Source organism: Aythya marila (genome assembly GCF_965140915.1).
Source record: "Aythya marila genome assembly, chromosome: 3".
Taxonomy (NCBI): Eukaryota; Metazoa; Chordata; class Aves; order Anseriformes; family Anatidae; genus Aythya; species Aythya marila.
In genome coordinates this window covers 101,443,822-101,467,593 of record NC_139044.1, presented here as the reverse complement: position 1 = coordinate 101,467,593, position 23,772 = coordinate 101,443,822, and positions in this window count along the sequence as shown.

Here is a 23,772-nt window from a genome sequence, read left to right as displayed (position 1 = left end):
ACCAGCTACAAGGTGTCCTCTTTAGGAAGAACTGATTTACTCTTCAAGCTCCAATAGAGTTTAATACATACATCATCTTGAATTGTCTTGGAGACTCAAGCAACAGAAACTGTCCAGCTGCATCGTTTCTGACAACTTTTAGAGGTGCCTGAAAAATCTCTTTGTTCTGCTGATTCCAAAAGTATGTTGTACAGAAGATGACATCACAAAATGGAGCTTCATTACCCCCATGAGATTTAGCTTTCCCAGGTTATTGCTTAAAAAATATTAAGATATAGCTCTGGAAGAACTTGAAGAAATCTAGACCATTCTTCTGTTCTGATACTAGATTACTTATATCCGATATATTTTTATTTAATTGCAGCAAGTAACACATAGCAAAAATGTAAAATCCTCCCCTCCCCACCATCCACCCACCACCTGATATTCCTTTTTTAACAAGTGTTTGTTTTACTAACCTGGAACAAATATTTCCTATTATGTTTCATTGGCCAAACCTGCTGGAAACTTTTCTCACACTGGGACAACTGTTCTGTGGCTTGCAACACTTGGTGATGGACACATCAACAATAAGGCAATTTCTCAGGTACAAACCATTAGGCTGACAAATTGTTGACAAAAAAGACTGGGATATAGGGTGGCAGACTGCAGAGGGCACAACAGAATGAGAAACAGACAGGCAGTATAACCTGCCAACTGGCAAGTTTCTGAAGTGTGAAGGTTGGTCTCACACTCATTCTGACACTCAGTGCTACAAATTCAAATGCTTAGCTCTGGGGTCATCATTTGCCAGGATTAGCAGTTAGCCTCCCAGTTCATATTCACAGGAGAAACATAAAGACGTGGAACAGCTAAAAGAGAGTGCTTCCAGCACTAGTACAAGATAGCGAAATAATGAAGGGGATTCAGAAAAACATAACAAATACTAAAGCAAAGAAAGATGGAAGATAATTGCATCAGTCTTGATCCCCAGCCTATACTAAGGGAAAGAGTGAAAACAGTGATGAAAAATGTATATATATATATATTCATAATAGAATTATGATGTGCTGGAGAATTTATATATTCATTATAAAATTACATTAGATAGAACAGGTAAAAGGTACCTGTTTAGTAAAATAGTTATGATTTAGATCAGTCAGCTATTAGTTTTCATGAGCATGTTTCCAAGTTCATTAGAGCTGATGGGAGTTTAACCCATCAAGTCTGCCAAGCACTGTTGGACTTGGTCCTGAACTAGGTTAGATAGCTTATTGAGTTAGATAAGAATGATCAAGTGAAGTCAATTATGAGCAAAACTATTCCATTTATCAAAAATATGTGGCAATAGCCAGGTGCATTTTAAAAGAGAAGATAATCAATCAGTATTGGTCAGATCCTTTTCTTCTCAGTGAAATGATGCCTATTTATAGCAGTTTAGGAGCTAGTGCAGAATAACTGTGATGGAACATGTGCAGACCTGAGGGAGCCGACACCAGGTATTTCTTGGAAGTTAAATACTTGTCTGTGAAGGTCAAGGAAAGAAAGGGGCAAAGGGATATTTCTTAACCCAGGTAAGAATATACTTCGGGAACCTAGAATAACTGATTTATAAGGTGCAGTCAAAGGATGCTATAACAGGAAGCTCTTCCAGAGGCAGTGCTATTTGTTTAGACTTTGGTAAATGTTTTGTGTCATATCAAAATCTAACTTCTTTTCTAACCCTGTCACTTCTGAATCTCTGATGTATAGTAAGTTTAATTCTGAGCTTCTAAGGAAGAATTTGCTAGGTCAGCAAACTTGTTCTCTCAAAATCTAAATGAATTTTAGTATATGTGACTTTCTTTCCTTTATAAGTATCATATAAACACATCTAAATATCAGTTAAGAGGAACAAGAATGTCTCCTATATACATCATAATACAAGTAATTTGCAAGCAGGTAAGTCAACAGAAAACCTTTCAATGAAAAGTTAGAAAGGAGAGTTGCATATAAAACAAAGGCAAAGTTTCTGCCATCCAAAAACATCAATGAGTGTGTTTACAAAGCTATAGATGGATGTCAACCCAAGTTTTTCAAGTTTGGGGTTTATCTGCCAGACTCCAAGAGTGAACTGATTTTTATTTATCAGTTGCTGTAATTTGAAACTCCTCCTCCCTCCCCTTCAGGGACCCTTTCAGTGAAAGGCCAGGCTGATTCTAATTCAGTTCAGAACAGAAGTTAAAGCCCACTAACCCTGCTACTAATATGTAGCTACTTGTCTGTCATGTCTGCACCACTTCGTTGTCATGGTGTAAACTAGACAGCAATACAGTTTTTAAAAAACCTCATTTCTATCGTAAGACTTATGTTGCCAGCATTTTCAAGAGGAAAGTATAAGCCTGATTGGTACTGCCAACCATGAAAGCAATACCGTGCAGGAGCAGCAGATGGGTGGGAGGCTGTTGACCTCTGGTGGAGTGAAGAAGAGAGAAATAGAAGGTACCAGAAACCATCTTTGAAGCAAGTTTCTTTTACATATACTGGATCATTGTGTGATAAGGGTGATTTCAGTTAACACGGAGTCACAAAGTTTATAGTTACAACTGTGCGTAGACATCTTTGTCAATGAATTGCCTAAATGAACCTGGAATAAAGCCTAATCTAAGACCGACAGTAAGGTGCAATACTTAGCACCTGGAAGATAGTGAGAAAAAGAGGTGAGGGATTTCTATAACAAGATACATGAGGAGAGAAGGAACGACATACAAAAACCTTTATAGGAATTCTCTAAGTGGAAAGGCAGAAGAAGCTACCTTGTGAATGACATGTAAGATGAAAGAATCTCACAGTTTCAACAGTCTGTACATTTCCAAGGGCTAAACCATCAAATAGCTAAGTAATCAGCCCAGCCTTACAGTCGCCTCTGCAAGAAACTGACTGTTGTAGTAGTTAAACAGGGCAACAATAAATACTTCCTAAAATGTATCTGTAGGATTACTATTCATTTTTTAGTAAAGCTGTCATTCATCTATTCAGTTCATATTTGTTAGTAGGAAAAAACTACCTCTGACTCTGAGGCACTTGAGGTGAAGGTGGGGACTTGAACTGCTGTTTTACAGCAGTTCTGTTAAATCAAAAGCAGCCTGTGCAAATTTCTAAAGTGTCTTTACTACTTTTAGCATCCCTAAGTAGCAGCTACAAGAGTATTTTCATTGCTTTTGTCATGCTTGTTGAACTGCATAGTCATTCATCAAGAAGAAGGCTGAGATGATTTAACAACCAAAGAGTTACCTTCTCTCTTCTGCATTCCTCCTGATTGCATGATCCTGCTCATTTCTCTGGCTGCACTAGCTCTACTTGTACTCAGCAGATTCTTTGCTGATTCTATTTGGTTCATTAAGCCAACAGAAAAATATTTCCTTCTTTCTGCTTGGCTTGTTTTCTGCCAGCCCAGTGACCTGAATTGGCTTGTCAAAGGGTCAGGCAGTGTCAGAGCAGATTGAGTGAAGTGGCAGAAGTACATTGCTGGGAGCAGGAAAAACAGCCCTTTTACCAGGAAGAAGCTATTAGATCACCTCAGACATCTCCTCACATCATACCCATACAGATGCTAAGCTCAAAATCACAAGTAGGAACAACGTGAAATAACCAGTACTGATTTTAATGAAAGCAAGTCAGGTCACAAACTGCAGCATCTGTGGAACTGATCAGTTGCAGCTAAACTGTCCATACAACTGCAGATGGCAAACTCCTAAATCAGGTATCTCAGTGCCAGTTACTTTTATGGATAAGGGAAAACCCTAATAACACAGAAGGGAAAAAAATCCAGTACATCAACTAATCTTTGCTGACCATCTATGTGTATGATCTCTAGCTTCAAATTAATTTAAGTTGTTTTAGTCTTCTTTTATTGAAACAGTATTTGCATTTGCTGGGGCTTAGATCACACACACGAATGGTTACCACAGACCTGCTGACACATAAAAGCTTGTTTGTGTGTTCAAACCCACAGAATTATTTTTTTCCTTCCCTATTTGCTCACTACATTTCTCTGCTCTCACCATTACCTTTTATTTTAATTTTTTCTTGTGGATGCTTCTCTGCTGCTCTTCAGCTCCTTCCCTATTTTACAGTATGCAGAATATATATTTAATAACATTATACATGTCATAGACATATACTCAAAGGCAGCATGACATAAAATATCCTGAGCAAAGCTAGGCAAATATTTTTGGTTGGACCTTTTTTCCAAAAACACGCCTAGCTACGTGTTAGGCAATCCACTTACATTCATTGCTACTTTCAGATGATTGAAACAGCACTTTATGCTGTGAGGAGCATATAGATGAACATGGAATAAAACCTGAAAAGAAAATGAGAGGCTTCTCCTATGGTGGCATCAGTGCAACATGGAACTTGATTCTAATCTGTGCACTTATTTAAGCTGCTATAACTCCATACAGAAAACAATATTAGATGATTTACAGCAAGCTGATAGAAAATGCAAGGTCAGCTATTCCTACTGAAGAGGCCACTAGCTGTTTTACTTGCTTGGATGATGATGAAATGAGGGAATTTGAACAACAACAACAACAAGAAATCCTGGACAGAATTAAATATGCTGGAAAGAGATACAGAAATTACTGTAGCTCAAGTAATCAAGCTGTAAAGGAAGGCGAGGTGCCATGAAATACAGATTTCAATATAACATTAGAAGGCTGACATTAGTGTTTTTAATTGAAGTCAAAGACGCATCACGTTACCAGAAGTGAAATCTAATGTAAGCTGTAATATGGCTAAAAAGTGAAGTATCTTTCACCACTCAGTTGAAACTAAAATCCAGATGTGGGAGTCTTAAATCCAGATGTGGGAGTCAATATTAAATCTGTGGATGGTTATTATGTCACAGAGAGCTCACAAACAACAACCGCCTTGATCAGCCATCTATTGTAAGCAGGTAAAAAGAAGAGATTTCTGATTTCTGTTAGATATACATCTTGCAATTCCTAGACCATATTCATGCATAACTTACCTTGAGACAATACCAATGCCATAATAGGCTCTAAAGCTAAAGGATGGCGAACACCACACCAGTGAAATTGTTCTGCAGTGATTCCACCCACCCTTTTCCTCAATTTTGCCTTTCCTTACAAATTAATTTATTATTGCCTCTAGTTCAGTCATTCTATGTAGCTTTGCAGCACTTGAAAGCCTGTCAGATGCTGTATGGAAAATATAGAAATATACAAGGTGATGACCCCAGAGTTTATTACTTGACTACAAAACAGATCCTCGCATGAGCTACAAATAACAGCACAGAGATTACAGACTGATAACAGCATGCTTGCTCACATGTGACATGGATGCTGATCAAAAACAGGTCTCCAGACGCCATGATGTAAAGCCTGATGGTGCCTGTTACATTTCCTCAAGCTGTAAATTAGATAGGTTTTCTTTTTTTTTCTAGTTGATCTGCAGCAGGTGCCAACATGCCTAACCTTTGACTAACAGCCAGAGGCTCAGACTTCTACCTATGCTGTCTAGCTCCCTCACTTTCCAGCAGCATCTCTTGCTTGATTTTTTTTTTTTTATATTCTTCTTTTTAAGCTTTCTGCCTGCTGTGATAGCCAGGTGGCTAGAGACAAACAGCTGCGATGTTTTGCTTTTCCCTGACCAGTCATTTATTCTATTCCTCCTCTTTTTGCCAGGAGCTGGAGACACTGAAGACACAGTTTGCAGGAAAATTACTCTTGCTGGGTTTCCTTTTCCAAGTTTGATCTCAGCTGAAGGCAACTCTTCATCAGTAAGAGAACAGGAGGCATGACACAACATACCCTGGGTAAAACTGGTGTTTGAGGCTGGAAATCTTTATTAAAAAAAAAAAAGAAATCAGCTCAGAATACTGAGAAGTGTAATTTATTTGCGTTTAATAACAGAGCAACATATAGCTGAAGACTGGGTGGGGAAGAGGGGAAAAAATCACAGGCATTTCAGTTTCAGATGATAAGCAGAAATGTGCAGGTGTTGTACATTAGATGACCTTCTCTATGTGGGTCACCATACATCAGTACTGTTAGCAGCCTTACCTAGGGCAGCTTGATGCCTCTCATTTCTCATGTCTTCATACAGGAATGATTACAATGCCTAAGTATGTATAGGTCGGCTTACAGACTACTGAGCAGGGAAATAAATCTACAAATATTTGAAAGGTGTAAAACCCATCAAGAGAAAAGAATTATTTATCATAGTGATAGGATTAATTTAATATTAAAGAAACAGAGTGAAAAGTCATATCTTCCTAGTGGTGGTCATAGTTTCTGTCTTAACAGTATCTCTTGTCCCTTTGTGACTTTTGAAGAATAAATGAATGCAATGGGGGTACGTTTGTTCTTCGTTCCAGGCATAACATATAAAGAGGTTATGGTGACATGACATTTGTGCTTGTGTATGCATGCCTGTGTGACATGATCTCTTTTATCTTGACAACAGAAGATGTTAAGTGACCTATAAGTGATATTGCTGATTTAGAACACCCTGTAGCTCAGGCTTGCTTTTGTAGAATTGAGGATCTGGGGTTCTTCTGCTGCCTTCTGTGACCTCGGCAGCAAGTATCTTTTCTCTGTGATGTATGAATTAGCACAATATTAAGGAAATATTAACAGCTGGAAAAATGTTACTCCCACTTTGAAACTGTTTTACTACTAGTCAAAATTCTTAATATTCTTAATAATCAAATATTCTTAATAGAGAAATAAAATTCTAGTTCATATGCAATGACCCCAAATTTAGGATTTCTAAGTAGACAAAGCCTGAATTCACGTAGACTTCTGTTTTGATGTTTGGACTTGAGCCTCTAATGTGAAGGGAATTAAAACAATTGCACTTTTGTTTAGACTAAGTGTTCACATCTGCTGGAGGAGCAGGAAAAAAAAAAAAAAAAAAAAAAAAAAAAAAGTAGTAATTCTGAAGTAGATGTTAATAAAACTAGAGAACCACAGTTGAAATTCTTCACAGAATTGGTATTCATGCAAACATAGTAAAAGTTAAATTTCTAGTTAAATGTTGCAACAGGTGTGATATAGAATCAGGACCTGAAGGTGTCCTGACTGTCTTATTTCCAACCAACTGAATAGGAGAGTGTCTTTTAAACAAACAGCTGCTGGCTTTTACATTGCATGTTATATGGCTGTCCAGGACAAATCCCTCACATTTCAGTACTTATCAGGAGGAATGAAATTAACAAAAACATGCAGTTTTGTTTGTTTGTTTTGTTTTGAAGCTATTATAGTTACTCTAAATGTAGTTAATCCTGGAAGAATGCAGTAATTTAGAATGCTATTGTGAAGTACTAGGTCACTTTTATACAACAGAATTCATGTGACTTTTTTTTGTTTGTTTTAAATGCCCGTTCTTCACTCATTTTCTGTGTATTTACCTCTCTGGTATTTTCTCTCAGCCTGAGTGCAATTCTACAGCAGCATGTCTGCCCCACCCTGAGGGACTTATGAGGCATGACAGTGGGCTCCAATCTAACAGACTGAAAAGCGTCTTTGTTTGCCTTTAAGTACCCTGCCTGAAAGCATTAATGTTTTACTACTGATCTCTGTCCTTCTATCCCAACAAGTGCAGCAATAACGCTTCCTTCCCATTCCCTGGAAATGAAAAATAAAAATAAAGCAAAGCTAATTTACAGCTGAAAAAATAAATATCTGGAAACTGCTGTTGTGTACTGTTGAGTCTAACATATTGTCTGACAAATTCAGCAAGCTAGGTACAATCCATAGGAAATTTGTTTACTGTGGTTATTTTTGAAAATAGGGCTGACTTGCTGTTGTAGAAAAAGCTATTAAAAACAGGAGAAATCACCCTGCAATTGCAATGACTTGCAAAGCCTCTGGAATGGAATCACTAGAATTAAGTTTCCAGACCTGGCAGAAGCTTCGTGAATATTTTTGAGCAACTTATTCATCAGCATTTCCCTTGTCTTCCCAGAGAAAGTCAGTTTCAAGCCCTTTTCTCAGCCTAGAAAAATCAAAACTTATGTTCAGCTGCTACCAGAGGAAGTTCGAGATCAGTCAGGGCCTCGAGCAAGTACTCAGCTGGTGACAGTAATGATACTAACCATGAATAACAGACCAATTTCTGTTTAGTGCATTTATATAATAATTCTGTATGCAGTTAGAAGGTGTTCAAACAGCAGGTGAACACTCATGAATATGTTTGTGAATCCTGGCACTTTCAGGAATTTGCAATGGATGTCACTGCGTTCCTATTCATTATAGTCTGTTTGCCAGTCTTATCTTACTGTCTGCAAAGTGTGACAGCCATCAGACAGAAAAAGCAATCAGACATTGCCAGAAGTAAAAAGGTAAGGTGAACAGTTCAGAAACAAATTGCAGTCTGGCCAATTTGCTAAGTCTGAAATACTTAGCAAATAGTTACAAATACCAAATATATTCTCAGCTTATGGAAATGGTTTGGAAATTATTCCAGAGTAAACAAAAGAAAAGCTGAAGTTTCAAACATTTTTTTGGTTTGACAACTATACTTTGAGCAACTCTTGCCATAAGTAATCACAGATGTCTCAAGAAAAACAAAAGTCACCCTTGCTGCAGTTTCTTTGTTGTTTTTACTCACTTCTTTTATAACAGAATGAGAAATGTAAATTTGTCTACTGGATAATTACCTAACTTGAGCTTGGATTATGACTTTCAGTTGATGATTGATTTTGAATAAACCATTTAACCTCACTTTAGTCAAAAAGCAGAGCTTATTCCATCACAAGGTGCCCAAGTGACATCTACAGAGGACATTTAAGACCTCAGAAGTAAAATCAAGAGGCAAGATTTACAAGCTGCAACAGTGGAAATTACAATTAAATGTAAGGAAAAAAAAATACATAAGAGTATTTTTTCTCTGGAATCACTGGATGGCAAGAGAAGTTTTGGAACCTCCATCCTTAGAGATTTTTAATACTTAGCTGGACAAAGTCCTGAGGAACCCAGACTAACTAGGAAGCTAGCTCTGCTTTGAGCATGAGGCTGGATTAGATAGCCTCCAAAGGGTCCATTCCTACCTACATTTTTACTATTTAGATATTTGGCATTGTAATAAGGCCTTTTGTGTTGTTGATTCGCCAGTGTCATGAAAGCAGACTGGACTTTCTGATCTGCAAGGGCTCAGAAGTGCCCTAATTTGTGTCTATAGGATGGAAATAAAGGAAATATGAACCTGGCTGCTTAGATCCAAAAGAAGCAGTAAGCTTCAACATACACCCAGTTTTCCACATCTTCAGCTATATCTGTGAATTGTCTTTAAGAATCTAGAGAAAATATACCTCCTCAGCCATTGATATGGAAGATATTCTCTGTATACCCAGCCAATCCCACTGTCAGTCATCTTGGGTAGTACCTTCTTGCTGCCACCTTGGTTTCTATTAGAAAGTGCTAATGGAGAGACAAAGAACTTAGGGAGCATTCTAATTATTATTTTGAGGATGGATGAGTTTGTTTCAAAAGGCCAGGAAGGTACCTGTAGCTGATGGTATCTAACAGAAGAACTCTTGAAAGCAGGTAGGAAAGCTCTGTAGTCCTTCCTCAACATAGAGGATGAGACTAAGGGTTCTTCCTACACACTCTCAGTGGATTAGATGGATGACCTTCATCCTGTAGGAAATACAGCTAACACAAATAAAATGTGTTTCTGCCTCTCAGCTAGTCAGTTCACTTGCAGCCTTAAGGTGGAGAGTATTTCTACTAAACTCAGTGGAGCTAAAACTGATTAACACCAATGTGAGGGATTTTAAAATCAATGACTTTGCAAAGGAGTAAAGGTGGGCAGCTCACCTATTAAATATCTTTACAAGGCAATAGATCTTTCCCCCTTTGGGAAGTCACCTTGATGCACAGCCCAAATTTACAACCCTCTGAGACTTAGGAGTTCCAGAAGGTTTGTATATATTTTTTCTTGGGTACATCCTATAGGTATCCATGGAAATGTCAGGTGGGATCACTGCCCATTTTCTGCATTGTATCTGTCACACATTGTGTTCAGGATTGTTTAAATTGAAAATTCCAAGTACTTGTTGTTCTCCTTTACTTCTCACATATGTAAAACCAAAACAAACTCCTCTTAAACATTTCAATTACAGTTTTTAAAGTACAGTCCCAGTGTAAAATATGATTATGGATTGTGACTTCAGAGCCACTTTTATTCTTAATGATAAACAATAGGAGGTTAAAATATGACTTTGCCTTCTGGAAAACTGAAAACTCAAACAAAACAAAATAAAACAAAACAAAATAAGATGTAAATAACAGTCAATAGCTTTTGCCAGGAGGCTGCTGAGAATAAGATAAGAGCGTCACTGTTTCAAAGAGCTTTCATCATGAATATTCTCAGATGTTTTTTATGACATCATTTACCAGAAATAGTCAAGAGGCACTAAAAACAGAAGAGATGACTGTAATGGTGCATGGTACATATTTCTTTTAAAAGCAGAAAATATTTTCTTTATTAGTGGGTTTCTCTGAATTTGTGAGGTCTGAAGTTCAGCTAATAAGTGTGACAAAATTCCACTGTGGTCTACAGTACACACAAAATCTTCAACAAGGTACTTTTCTTTTCTAAAATTAATTCCTGTGAAACAAATCTATGGTTATGGAAGAAAATATTATAGAAGGAAGAGAAGAAGGAAAGTGTATCCACAAGTCTTATTTTCTTTGAAAAAGCTTGGAAATTTTAGTTAAAAAACAAAGGTTTGTGGAAATGTTCAGGAAAGCTGTAGAGTGAATACTATAGAATGTTACAAGACCCATTTCAGCATTAAAAGAATCAAATGATCCTTTGTGAGCTTTTGGAAGAGACTTTTAAACTAATTAGAACATGGGACCATTGCTACAAAAACATTAGTAGCTTCCTTCACAGGACTTTTAAAAACAAATGATTGAAATAAGCACTTGAAAAACTACATTATTGTATGTATATAGGAATATATACAAAAAGTACACAAAAAATAGAATTACTGCACCATGTGACAAATCTGAAGTATTAGTTACTAGTTATTGCTGGCAACGCATTCCCAAGTGAAATGGTTAATCGATTAATTAAATGGACATAAAGATGCACAATTTTGCATTCACCAACATTTTTTAATGTTCTTTAACATTATCAAAGCAAAATCTGGGGGGGGGGGGGGGAAGAGGGGGGGAGGGGGAAGAAAAAAGGCCTGAGCCTGCCTAATATTATGTACGTACCAAGTCCTGCAGAAGTCCATGACCTCACTTGCCTCTTAAAAGATAAAAGTTTTTTTCAATATATTCTTGAATCTACCTAATAGGTTTCAGTTGCTATACAAGAACTTATGTATTGATCTAGGCTCAGCTTGCTCAACTACTTTGATAATTTGTACTTGGTATGAAAACTGATGGTAACCTGATTTGTCAGCAACATACATGATGTAATATAAAGACACCAGAACAAACCAGTGACAACTTAAAAACTGGCACATGTAATAGTAAATTTTGCCTTCTTATGTAGTATTGAAAGAGGATTAATGCTACATTGGCACACACCTGTTAATGGAGAAGACTTTGTCCATACATTACATAGGTAGAAACAAACCATTGCTTTGAATAATAATTAGTGTGAAACATGGACAAATCATTAAAAAAGAAAAAAAAAATCAAGACAGAAATAGGGATCTTTGGGCTGCATCAACAGAGGCAGGTCGAGGGAGGTAATTGTTCCCCTCTGTTCTGCTTTCTTGAGGCCCCACTTGGAGTGCTGCATTCAGGTCTGGTCTCTCCAGCACAAGAAGAATGTGGACCTGTAAGAGTGGGTCCAGACGAGGTCCACAAAATTGACCAGAGGGCTGGAGTATCTCTGCTATGAAGACAGGCTGAGAGATCTGGGGACTGGGGAGACCTCACTGTGGCTTTTCAATACTTAAAGGGGTCTTATAAAAAAAATGGAGAGCAGACTTTTGCTTGGGCAAATAATGATAGGACAAGGGGGAATGATTTTAAAGTAAAAGACAAGAGATTTAGGTTTGATGTTAGGAGGAAATTCTTTACTCAGAGGGTAGTAAGGTTCTGGAACAGGTTGCTCAAAGAGGTTGTGGATGCCCCATCCCTGGAGGTGTTTAAGGAGAGATTTGATAGGGCTTTGGGCAACTTCCTCTAGTGGGAGGTGTCCCTGTCCATGGGAGGAGGGCTGGAAGTATATGGTCTTTGAAGTCCCTTCCAAACCAAAAGCTTTTTTTTTTTTTTTTTTTTTTTCCTTCTCCTGATGCTCCTGGTCTGTCTGGAGCACTGAAGCTTTGCACAGAAGCCACCTGTAGACAACAGCTACCTTTGCTGCTATTCATATAGTTCAAATTTCCTGTTATTCATTATATCTTCAGTCTTCATGCACACCTCCCCATATAATGTATATAAATATATATATATATATATATTTACAACAATCCAACCTCTTGCCCTTCAATTTCCTCCTCTACCAGAAGGAAACCAGCAGGATTACTGGGGGAAACTTGAAAAGAAATTAGAGGAAACAAAATCATGGGGCCTATTTATAGAAAGGGAATAATGAGGGAACAATTCAACCAATGACTGCTGAGTTACCTCAGAAGGCAGGTAGCATAATGATTCATGAGTTTTTGGCCTACGGGAGTCAGAGCAAAGCTCAAACGCAGGCACCACAGCCTGAAAAAAAAAAAAAAAACAAACAAACAAAAAAAAAAAACAAAAAAAACCAACCTCTGTAATACCTGTGGGAAATCGATAAGAGGTGTCTCAAAAGTCCGTGTTATTGGTTGGACTTCTTAAAGAGAAAATTGCCATCCTTTAAAAGCAATCCTGAAGGGCTTAGATTGATTTCAAAACCACAATTCACATATAACCTAGACTTATTGGTATCTGTTTTCCTTAACTGGTGTGTTCTGGACTTATCATTTCAGATTTTAAGTTTGAAGAAAATTTCCTGTTATAAGTATTTATAACTGTCTCCCTGCAGAAATGTTTGCATATATCTAGGCAATTTATTTTGTCTGTTGAAGCTTCAGTTTAACAAATAAGCAATCTGTGAGCTGTACATCATTGAAATATATCACACACCAAGTTATGTGTTAAATTGAAACTAGATTGAATGAAAATACAGGCTCATACTAGGAAATCTAAATGAATTCCTTGGCATAGGGAAACTCAGGAAGACTACCAGGCTGGAATTATTCCCTAGAGAAAACTAGCCAGAGGAACTGCAAAAAGATCATCAGAAATAATATAAGATCGAATCAAACATGAAGAGTAAAACCAACAAGGAATCACCCAGAAACTTGAATAAGATACCACCAAACTATTAAATTCCTTTGAGCATGGTGGCACTTAGAACAACTTTAGCACTTGGGGACTGGAAGATAATAAATGTGATGTAAAATTGCAAAGCAATATCCAACAAAACAATAAAATCAAGCTTCCATACCAAGTTAGTTGAAATTACAAGAAAGAATAGAATTAGTATACATAAAGATAACTGTGATATGACTGGGGAGAAGTAATTTGGATTCTATACTGGTAAATTACTTCTTGCAGGTATGTTACTTCACTTGGAAAAAAAAAAAAAAAAAAAAAAAGTAACAGTAGCCTTGATAGTGGAGTAGGTGATACAGTTAAATCTTCAAAAAAGGTTCTTTTGTATTTTGAAGAGTTAGGTTTGTTAAAAATCTTTTTAAAAATATGATTGAATTAATTCTTCATTGAAGGATAAAAACAAAAGTTAGGAAAACGTGGTTTGGTTTTGTTTTTGTAATAAAACTTCCAATTAGGTTCCAATGGGATCTAGATCCATTGTTGATTATATTGTGATGGAAAAGGAACAAATACTGAAGTGACCCAGTTTGTTGATTTTCTAGGGTGATAAAAACAAAAATCGTGTTTGGAGAACTCCAAAATGTAAAACTATTGGGTGGGCAATTCAGGAACCAAGACTCTGGATGGTGATAAATCCATTAAGTCAGAAGTAATAAAACAAGCTTTAGCGTCCTTATTGAGTGATAGGCTCTATGCTTATTATTCCTACTCAAGAATGAGCTCATAATTATGTTAAAAATAGTTATATGAAATAATCCCCTTAATAATCAGTAGCAACAAAAGAAAAAAAAAATAAAGAAAGAAAAAAGGAGGATATTGATTATTAGGAATTATCAGAAAATCAGTAGACTGAAAATGAAAAACATCATTATCACTATTTATATTCATGGCACAAGTATATTTTGCATATTACTTATAATTCTCTTAGGTCTATCTCACTAGTAAGATACAGGAAAGATTTAAAAATATACAGAATGTTTGTTAGAGCCAAAGGGCCATTTTGCTATACCAGGGAAAGCAAAACCTGATTCTAAGGTAAACAACAGTTTTGCAGCCATTTATGCCTCTTATTGTCTACAAGTCTAGCTTCACCTATTCACGTAGATGATTTCAGAATGAATCAATTCTACTAAAAATAATAATAATAATAATAATAATAATCAGTGTAACTTTTCATATCTTGCAACCTGTGTTGTTAAGGAAAAAAAAATAATAGAAAGGCTGACTGAAAAAAAGTGCCATCTCTAAGCCTTGTGTCTTGTTCAATTCAGACAAGAAGTTATCAAGGTGCTTTAATGGAACAGATAAAGATGCAAATTTTGAACATTCTATACAAATGGTAAAGCTGGAGACTTAATTTGCAATTTCTGAATTTCATTAGAGATTTGATCCTGCTGTTACTACATAGCATTGACAATTGTCATGGAAAATGAGATATAAAGCAAGGGAAAATGATCTCCTTAAACAAGATCCTCAGATAGACTTAAAATGAGAAGGCTTTCATGAAAACAGATAGAAAAATCTCAAATGAAAGTTAGAGACTTTACATTCCAGACTGCAAATCAATAGTGGATGACTACTTGGGGTCTGGCTAGATCTTAATCTTAAACTCCTCAGATCTTTCTTGAAAATAAGATCTGTTAAACTGTAAAAGAACCTACAAAAGGATTTGAGACTAAACTGATGGAAGGATAACATGACTAAATCATTGATCAATCTGAATGACTGCAGGCCATTGAGAAGGAAACTAGTTCTCAAAGAAAAGAAGCAAAATCCTTTAATTACTGGTCAAAGATTAAACATGCTACATTGCTGTAATTTTCAGCTGTGTATCTGCATGGAGTTACTTCTAGTTCTTAAAGACTTCAGGTAGGAAGATGCCCCATAAATCTGTCTTCAGGATGTAAATCCTTTACAAAAAAAAAAAAAAAAAAAAAAAGTCATGTGTGTTCATATCAGTTGTGCCTTCTAAATTCATCCAGGAGTTTTGAGAATCATAAGTTTTTGAAACATCCTGGCTGACCTGCTTGACTTTTCGCAGCCATTTTAAAATGCTATGTACTCAGACTGCACCACAAATCTACTCTAAAGATACTACACTATTTTGTGGTACAAATCATTACTATCTGCATACTCTGATCATTCAGATCTTCCTAGCTGATTTAAAAGACGAGAAAAGGCCCTTTTTCTCTGAATCAAATTATGAATATCTAAGAAGAAGAGGAAGAGATATAGTAAGTAAAAAAATAAAAGTGAATTAATATTTCTATTACATTCTGAACAATGTAAAATAAATTTCAAGTGTACCCAGAGATTTTAGAAATGCAAGTCTGATCGTTTAAAAGAAAAGTACACTTGTATTGTGTGTAGATGCCAAGGTGTTGGCAGTGGGGGACTGCAGGGCTCTTTTGTGAGGAAAAGCTGCAGCTGCCCTGTACCAAATACAGCCAGTTCCAATACAGGGCACGGCTGAGCCCTGCAGCCAAGTTGGTGGTACTTCTGTGAAAATGTACTTCAGAAAGGTAAAATAAAGAAATAAATAAATGCTAGAGAACAGACAGGAGTGAGGAAAAAAAATGCAAGAAACAACCCTGTGAACAAGGTCAAAGGAGAAATAGGGGGAGGAGGCACTCCATGTGCTGGAGTAAAACTTACCCTGCAGCCCATGGTAGTGACCACTGTAGACCAGGTATGTCCCTGCAGCCCAGGTCAGGTCTGCTTTCTCCATAATAGTAATTGATAAGTGATGTTTCTGTTGTTATCTAACCCTATGAACATTTTTTCTCTTATTTTCTCACTCCCTTTGTGTTGAGGAGTAGAGTGAGAGTATGGCTGGGTGGGTCTTAGAGCCAGCCAAGGTCAACCCACCCTTACACTTTTATACCTCTTGTGCTCAACCTTCAAGGCTCAAATCCAGAGTTATTACAAAACCTGGCCATATATGTGAAGACATAGCCAGAAGATTAATATCCTAAAAAAGGAGATGCCAGCTGTAAAATGTATATCTATATCTAGGTCTAGATCCAACCAGGATTGCATTTTAAGAATACTTGTTTGAGAATTAAGTTTTGGCTTGATATATATACTGTTGTAATGATTTAAATGAAGGAAAATGAGCAAATTTGTTTTAATTGTTATAACACATTGCAACACTTTTTTCTTTTTTTTTTCTTTTTAATTTCAAACTATAAAAGTGGGTGATATGTATATCTGATACCGGGGTCACCTGGAAAATGTTTGAGCTTTAAAAGTGCAAAGTGTTTCAGTCAGACTACAGTACAGTTATTTTAACCTGTTGATTTTAAGTTATACTTCTTTTCTCTCTTTAGTGGGTGGAAGAGACATATAATCTTACAAAAATCTTAAAGATTTCAATAATGTTGTAAAACATTCAGTCAGGCAATGATAACCAGTACCCAGACCCACTTTTTATCTAAATAAACCCGGGATTAAGATAGTATTAAAGCTTTTGATAACAACAACAACAACAACAACAACAAAAGCATGGTAACATTAATTTTGAAGGCTTCAGAGGCTATGGCAACTACTTTTTAAGGTAGATGAAAATTATACTTTTGATGTTGTTGTTGTTGAATCCTGTGATGAAGCATATATTAGAGATATTAGAATGAAAATGTTCTTCCTAAGACAAAATGGGACAAAAAAGTCTCTGTCCCTGCTATTAAACTTTTTTAATTATTAAACTCTCCAGATCATCTGGTCTGATTTCTGGGAATGGTCCCTACCATGTGGTAATTCTCAAATTTGGCAAAGAAATTTCTGGGATGTTTGCCTGTTGACTAAGGCCAAAAGTTTGCCAACAGTTTATACCAGAAATTTTGTAGTATTGACAGTGGTCTTCTAGAATCTGGAAATGCTTCCTGTAATGGTATAATTTAATATCAACATAAATTGTTAGTCAAAAAGGTTGTATCTTCTAGATTCTTCTAGATTGCTTACAGTCTCTAAATATAACCTACTGTACCCTAGATTTGGCACTGGCAGGTATCTGTAAGATAATGGATATATCCTGGGCATTTGGCAGACCTTGGTCCTCATCTCCAGAAATTCTCACAGAGCTTTCATTTCTACTGTGTGTCAGGCACTGTGATTGATGCCTGTCAAATGTTTGTTCTTTCATCCTTGTCTGGGAAAAGATATCTGTCGGATATGTTTTTGAGGATTTATTTTTATAAATACTCATCCATTTGCTGAAATGTATTCATGATAGAACACATACAGGAAAAAAGGTCAAATTGCCGTATCAGTAATAACCACGCCTTGCTTTGATCTTGGTTGTCATAACCCTTTGAGAAGGTTGTTCTTCCACAATGAAAATTATGTTTTCACTGTTATATGTTATGAAACTGTATGATTTTTATTGTCCTTTAGCTACTCTTCTGGAATGTACAAGTCTGGGTAGAGGACCACATTCAATATAAGGACCAAGTATCATAGAATGGCTTGGGTTAGAAGGGACATTAAAGATCATTTAATTCCACATCCCCTCTCCGCCTGCCACCCCCCTTCCCCCCCCCTTAATAGGCAGGGAAACCTTCCACTAGATCAGGTTGCCTAAAGCCCCATCCAACCTGGCCTTAAACGTACTGGAATGGGGCACACACAGCTTCTCTGGGCAACCTGTGGCAGTGCCTCACCACCCTCTGAGTAACTGACAACTGAGAATACCCAGCAATATTCCTTTGGACTCCTTTTGGAGTCCAGTCAGGAGACACAATCCTAAACACTCATTGTTAAAATGGTACAGCTAAAATGGGGAAAGAAAATATCAACCTGTTCCTGTTGCATCAGTACCATGTGATGATGAAAATACTCAAAACAATTTTGTCAGTTCAAATGTAGAAACCTTTTTGATTTAGCTCCATTTTTCCAGTCTTGTCACATGTGGAATCTTACATCCCGATATCCTATCTGTTCTTTATACAAAGAATAAAATAAAATAAATAGTTCAACAAAAATATAGCTTACCAATTCTGGATTTTTCTTTTCCAAAAATAAGGAATCTTCCCTCATATATATCCACTTCCTGGATAGCTCTTATGAAAGTGGTTTTGACATCAGCCATGGTTTGACTTTGAGAAAAAGTTTAGATTATTTGGATAAAATTTTGTGTCATAGTTGAAAAACCTCTTTCTTTATACTGTAACCACAATCATCCCTCTTCAACTATCTACCTGTCTTCCATTTGTTGACTGAGTCCCACATCCTGTCACCTTGTCAGCATGGTCAATATTCATACTATTTTAACTCAAGTCACCATTCCCTATGGAGTTCTCTATGAGTTCTCTAGCAATGACCTTTTGAACCTCAGGGAGAAATTTCCACTACTCTAGGATAAACTCTCTGCCTGGAAGGAATGCCTTTGAAGCTTTCATCAGGGAGGTCTTAACACAAGTCTGCAGTCTCAGCATTTACTTAAAAATAGAACAGCCCCAAGACCCCACAGTCAGGATCATACTTCAATTTATTCAAATTACAGTTTGAATACAGCCCTGGATTTCAAAATATTTTCTATTTTTATACTTGCAAACCAAAATGAATAACTGAACTAATTTCAGACATAATTGAATGACCCCACAAGCAAAATAGATTCTGAGAATCATAAGGGACTTTAGCCCAGATTTCTGGCATCACTGCAGTTTCTTCTTGCACATTAGGACTTGCAGAAAGCATCTAGGGATAGTTAGTATGAAGAGGCAGGAAGTTTACTGCACACTTGCACATTCCAAGTGTCCACTCCTGCGGAGTGAGGTCACTAAGTCCTGGAAAGACATCTAAGAGAATTCAACTAATCTCATAAACTGACATCATCTGAGAGGAATTGGAAAAAGACATACAGGAAAGATAGAATTATTAGTACTATAGGAAAGCCACATAACACAAATAAAAAACAAACATTTAAAAATGTCTGCAGGCAGCATGAATGATAGGCTGGGTGATATTTTATAATTGTGTACAGGATTTCTTTTGTTTAATAATGACTTCATGTCATCAAGTTGAAAGCTAGCTTCAGTATGAAAAGCTGTAGGAAGCCAGATTTAATTGTTCAGCAGGAGATGCTGGGAAATATTGTCAGAATCATTACTTTAAGACTGACAAAGTCATGTAAAATGAAAGAATTAAAAATGGGCTCTGCACTTCAGATGACCTCCACAGGGCCCTGTGTACTATATGTACCGTATGGCACAGGGCCAACTTGTTTTTTGTTGTTTTTAATTTCTTGAATGGTGCACTGTATCTGTGACTTTAAAAAGGAAGTTGCTTAGGGCAAATACATTTGCAAAATATCCATGTCATTGGGTTTACCATAAGACAAGAAAGAGAACTTTAATTTCAAGTCTGAACATAGCAGCTGTGCTTTCATTTGTGACTTTGTAGCCTAATGCAAATAAGGTCACATTATATTGGCATGGAGAATCCATTTGTTTTTATATGTAGAACAACTGTCTGGATTATTTCTTATAAAGTAAAACCAGTGTTAAAGCAAACAAACAAAAATAAAAGACATTGGTATTGTTGCACTATTGAAAATGGGAAAATAACTGCACAACATTTGGAACCAATTTCTACCTTATCTGAAATTTGCATTTCATTTATGACATAGAGATATGGAATACATTTTTCATGAATCTTCACACCAAGAGATTAAAAAAAAAAAAAAAAAAAGTGATATATGTGGAGCAACTGGAACTGAATGCTTGACACAGTCAGGACCAAACCCAAACAAGGTGGACTGTATGGAGTCTATACAGTGGTACTCATAATTCTCTTTAAAGCATTCAAAGGAGATGATCCTTGAGAAGGATCATCTGTGTAATAGGTAAATGCTTCTAGACTAATATAAATTACGCATTGGTTTTAAAGTTGCTCACAGAGTACAAAAGGTCTTACCTTCCACTCTATTGATAAATCACATCTTAACACCAGAAAGGTAGGAAGCCTGGGCAAGTAGACTCAGCTTTGGATAGAAAACGTAGCTGCTGACTCTTGAGTTATCTTTTACTTTTTTTTTTTTTTTTTTTTTTTTTTTTAACATTCCTTTTGTATTACAATTTAATTTGAAAGTCATGAAAGATATTTTAATTCCAAATATTTCCCAGAATCCCCTACAGATTTTTAGATATTATGTCATTAGGTATATCACCAATAATATCAGTAGATATTCTTGCTATTTACAAAGTATGCCTAAGTAAAACTAATGTTTCTTCCAAAGTGATTTCTAATACTATACCCAGCGTACCTTCAGTACCCGTTTATCAGTATTTAATGTCACATGAGAGGGAATAATTTTTCAATACTCCTGAGAAAGGAGTACTCCAGTACAGCTTCTCTTTCATAGGAGAGAGTAAAGAATGTATAGACCACTGTTATCTAGATTTGCTTTCTGAAGCAAGTCTTTGCCTCCAAGCTCTAGCTACCTGTTCCAATGGCCTTTTCAAAGGGCCCAGTGTGGATTAGGTGGAGACAATTACGCTTATGCTTCTTCAGCTTTTCACGTCGACTGACTGTGCAAAGACAATTCAGTTTTAACTTTTATTACATTTCAAAATTTTTAAATTCATCTGACAAAGTTTTGTAACTGGCAAAATGCTGAACTAAACCTTTTGTCCCATTAAACAAGTACAATCCTCACAATAGAGAGGGAGAGAAGGCAATTAACTTCTACTGGAACTGTAATCTGCTATTTATGTATGCCAATCCTGTGTGGACAGGAGTTATGGAGAGCATATGCTTTATATAGTAGGACATATGGCCCTGGTTATCATGGCTATTGAAAATAAAAACAAATCATTTTCTCTCTATTCATATTCATGTAAATGATATGGATTTCCAGTTAAGCCAATAGCTTTGCAGTTTAATGGTTTTATTCCATTATAAGATGGAAGAGAAGGAGGCTCCATAACAGTTCTTCTGTCTTTACAGAATTGCTGTTTTTATTTATTTCAGCTGTATTACTTCTGGTTTACATCTGTGCAAGTGAGTGTAGAAATTGATACGGAGATAGTTTTTTTAATGCTGTATAAGAAGTAGTGGGTGTAAAAAAAAAAATCACATCAATTGAGTGTTCATTTGCACCAATTGACAGATATTTTAGTAATGCAATACATTCATTCAATTTGCCTTTTGAAACTAATGACAGAAAAATCCAGCCCCCAAATGAAAAGGTATTCTAATTTCCATTTGAAATATTACTTGGAATAGTTATTGCTTGCTAATTTGGGGTTTTGATAACTTGAGGTTCTTTATACTGAAGCACAAAGCAAATCACTATGGCACAATGTGTGTTTTAGGTTACTTCTCTGCATGGGGGAAAATGTCAGAACAATGCCTTACAGGGCATTTACAAGAAATCTTACTTTTCTCTACTCATCTGCAAACTTCAGGCTGATCTTCAATTTTCAAATAGTTCCATTTTTGCAAATGCACTCCCATGCAGACTTCCATTCTAATTTTCATTTGTATACAGTTACCATTACTACTTCTTTCATGTACTTCTTTAATGTACCATTACTACTTCTTTCATGCTACAGTACTGTAGCATGAACAGAGAAACCTACAGTCTTTATTCCTTTAATTACTTTAATTTATTTTTAATTTAATCTCCAACTTTTGAAGCATTTAAAACTGTCTTGCATCTCTCTCTTTGGAAATGTACCCCCTTTCTATAGTCTAGATATATGCTTTTTTAACTTGTGACATGTTTCAAGTGAGGAACACAAATTCATGGTCCCCAGTTGATTCAAATAATTAGTGTGTGGTCAAATTCTGATTCATCTGCTCTCAAGAATCTCAGAACATGGTCATGAACAAATCAGCACATTAAACCAAGGAACCTGATGGATTGGTACAACTCAAGAACTTTCTGGCTGAAGGATCCTACATCTATATTATCAGACTACATATCCACATAGTTTAGATCTCAAATTATACATTTAACATAAAAACAATCCAAGTATTTTAAACTTTAAAATATCAGCCATTTTAAAATAGAATGTTGTAAGAAGATATTTGTGGCAGAACATCATCAATATTTGTACATACCTGTAGATAATTAATGAAGACCATATTACTGTGTCATTGTTTTCATTACACAATATCTTCCACCCTGAATGCTCCTTGGAGGGACTGTGGAAAATCTATTACCACTGAATTTGTGGGACCTAGAGCTCTGACCACTTTGGTTCTGTTCCTCTTGCTGCTACCATCCTTACAGGCTGGTCCATACAAATTACACCACCTTCTTGGGCAAGTTTCACTCCTCTGGTAGCCATGCAGAGTTACTACAATTACTGTCCTGAAGAAATGCATTACAACATGCAACATGGATGTACTCTGTGAACATAAGGTATTTTCATTTTAAGGCAAAGGTCATTATTATTTAACCACATTATATATGCTATTATATTTAGAGGTTGGTATTCTGTCCTGGTACAGTACATACCTAACTTTCTGCCACACTCTTAAGGGTTCTGGATCTATCTGTCGGATGAATAATAATTTCAAATGACTTAAAATATCATTACATACTCTGCAATTGTGAAATAAATAAATATATATTTTTTTCTTTAGAAATTCAAAGACAACAGTTTGGGAAGTGCAGAATGCTTCTGTGAGAATAGTTGAATGTCCTAAGTGTTAACCCTGAAATGGAATCAACAGATGGAAATGTCTGTCCTACTTAAGTTTGGTTACCTTCAGTGCAGTAGACATGGCATCCTGGCAGATCAGTGGCTCCAGTACTTCTACCCAAGGCCATGATCTGACAAAACAGGCCTGAGCAAACAAAATTTGATCATGAAACAATTTTATAGAGGTTATAATTTCCACTGGGCAAGTCTGCAGAGTGTCCTTGGAAAACTTTGCTTTTTGTGCCAGCTGTAACTAAATGCACATGAATTAAGAATGAGCTGCCAGGTGGCTAGGGACATGGTTTTTACAAAAACAGAGCCTGTACTGTGCAGAAAAGTACTTGGCACTAAATTCTGTAACAAAATGTGATTATTTTGAAATTTATTATACAATGTGGGCTAACGTAATTTTAGTCAATTTAGAGAAAGAGAAGAGCAACACAATGAAAGTTGACACATAACACCAAAAAAAAAAAAGGCATTTAACCAGTGTAAGGTCCTTGTAGATAATTTTGAGATGCATCATTGCTTTTTATTAAAACTAGGTTATTTGTCTCCGTATTACAAAGTTATGTTACTAATGAGAAAATCAATTCTGACTTGTAGCATTCATTTTAGCACCAAGGTAATGAAAGAAAAGCAGTAGATATTCTGCCAAGTCACTGCCTAGTCTTACCTCAGTAAAAGATAGTAAATTGATCCAGTCTTCATTCTCTTTAGATGGTATCAGAGGAGAAGCAGGTAGGCTCTGCTTACTGCTGTCAACTTTGCTTTTCATTGAAATCAGTGAAAAG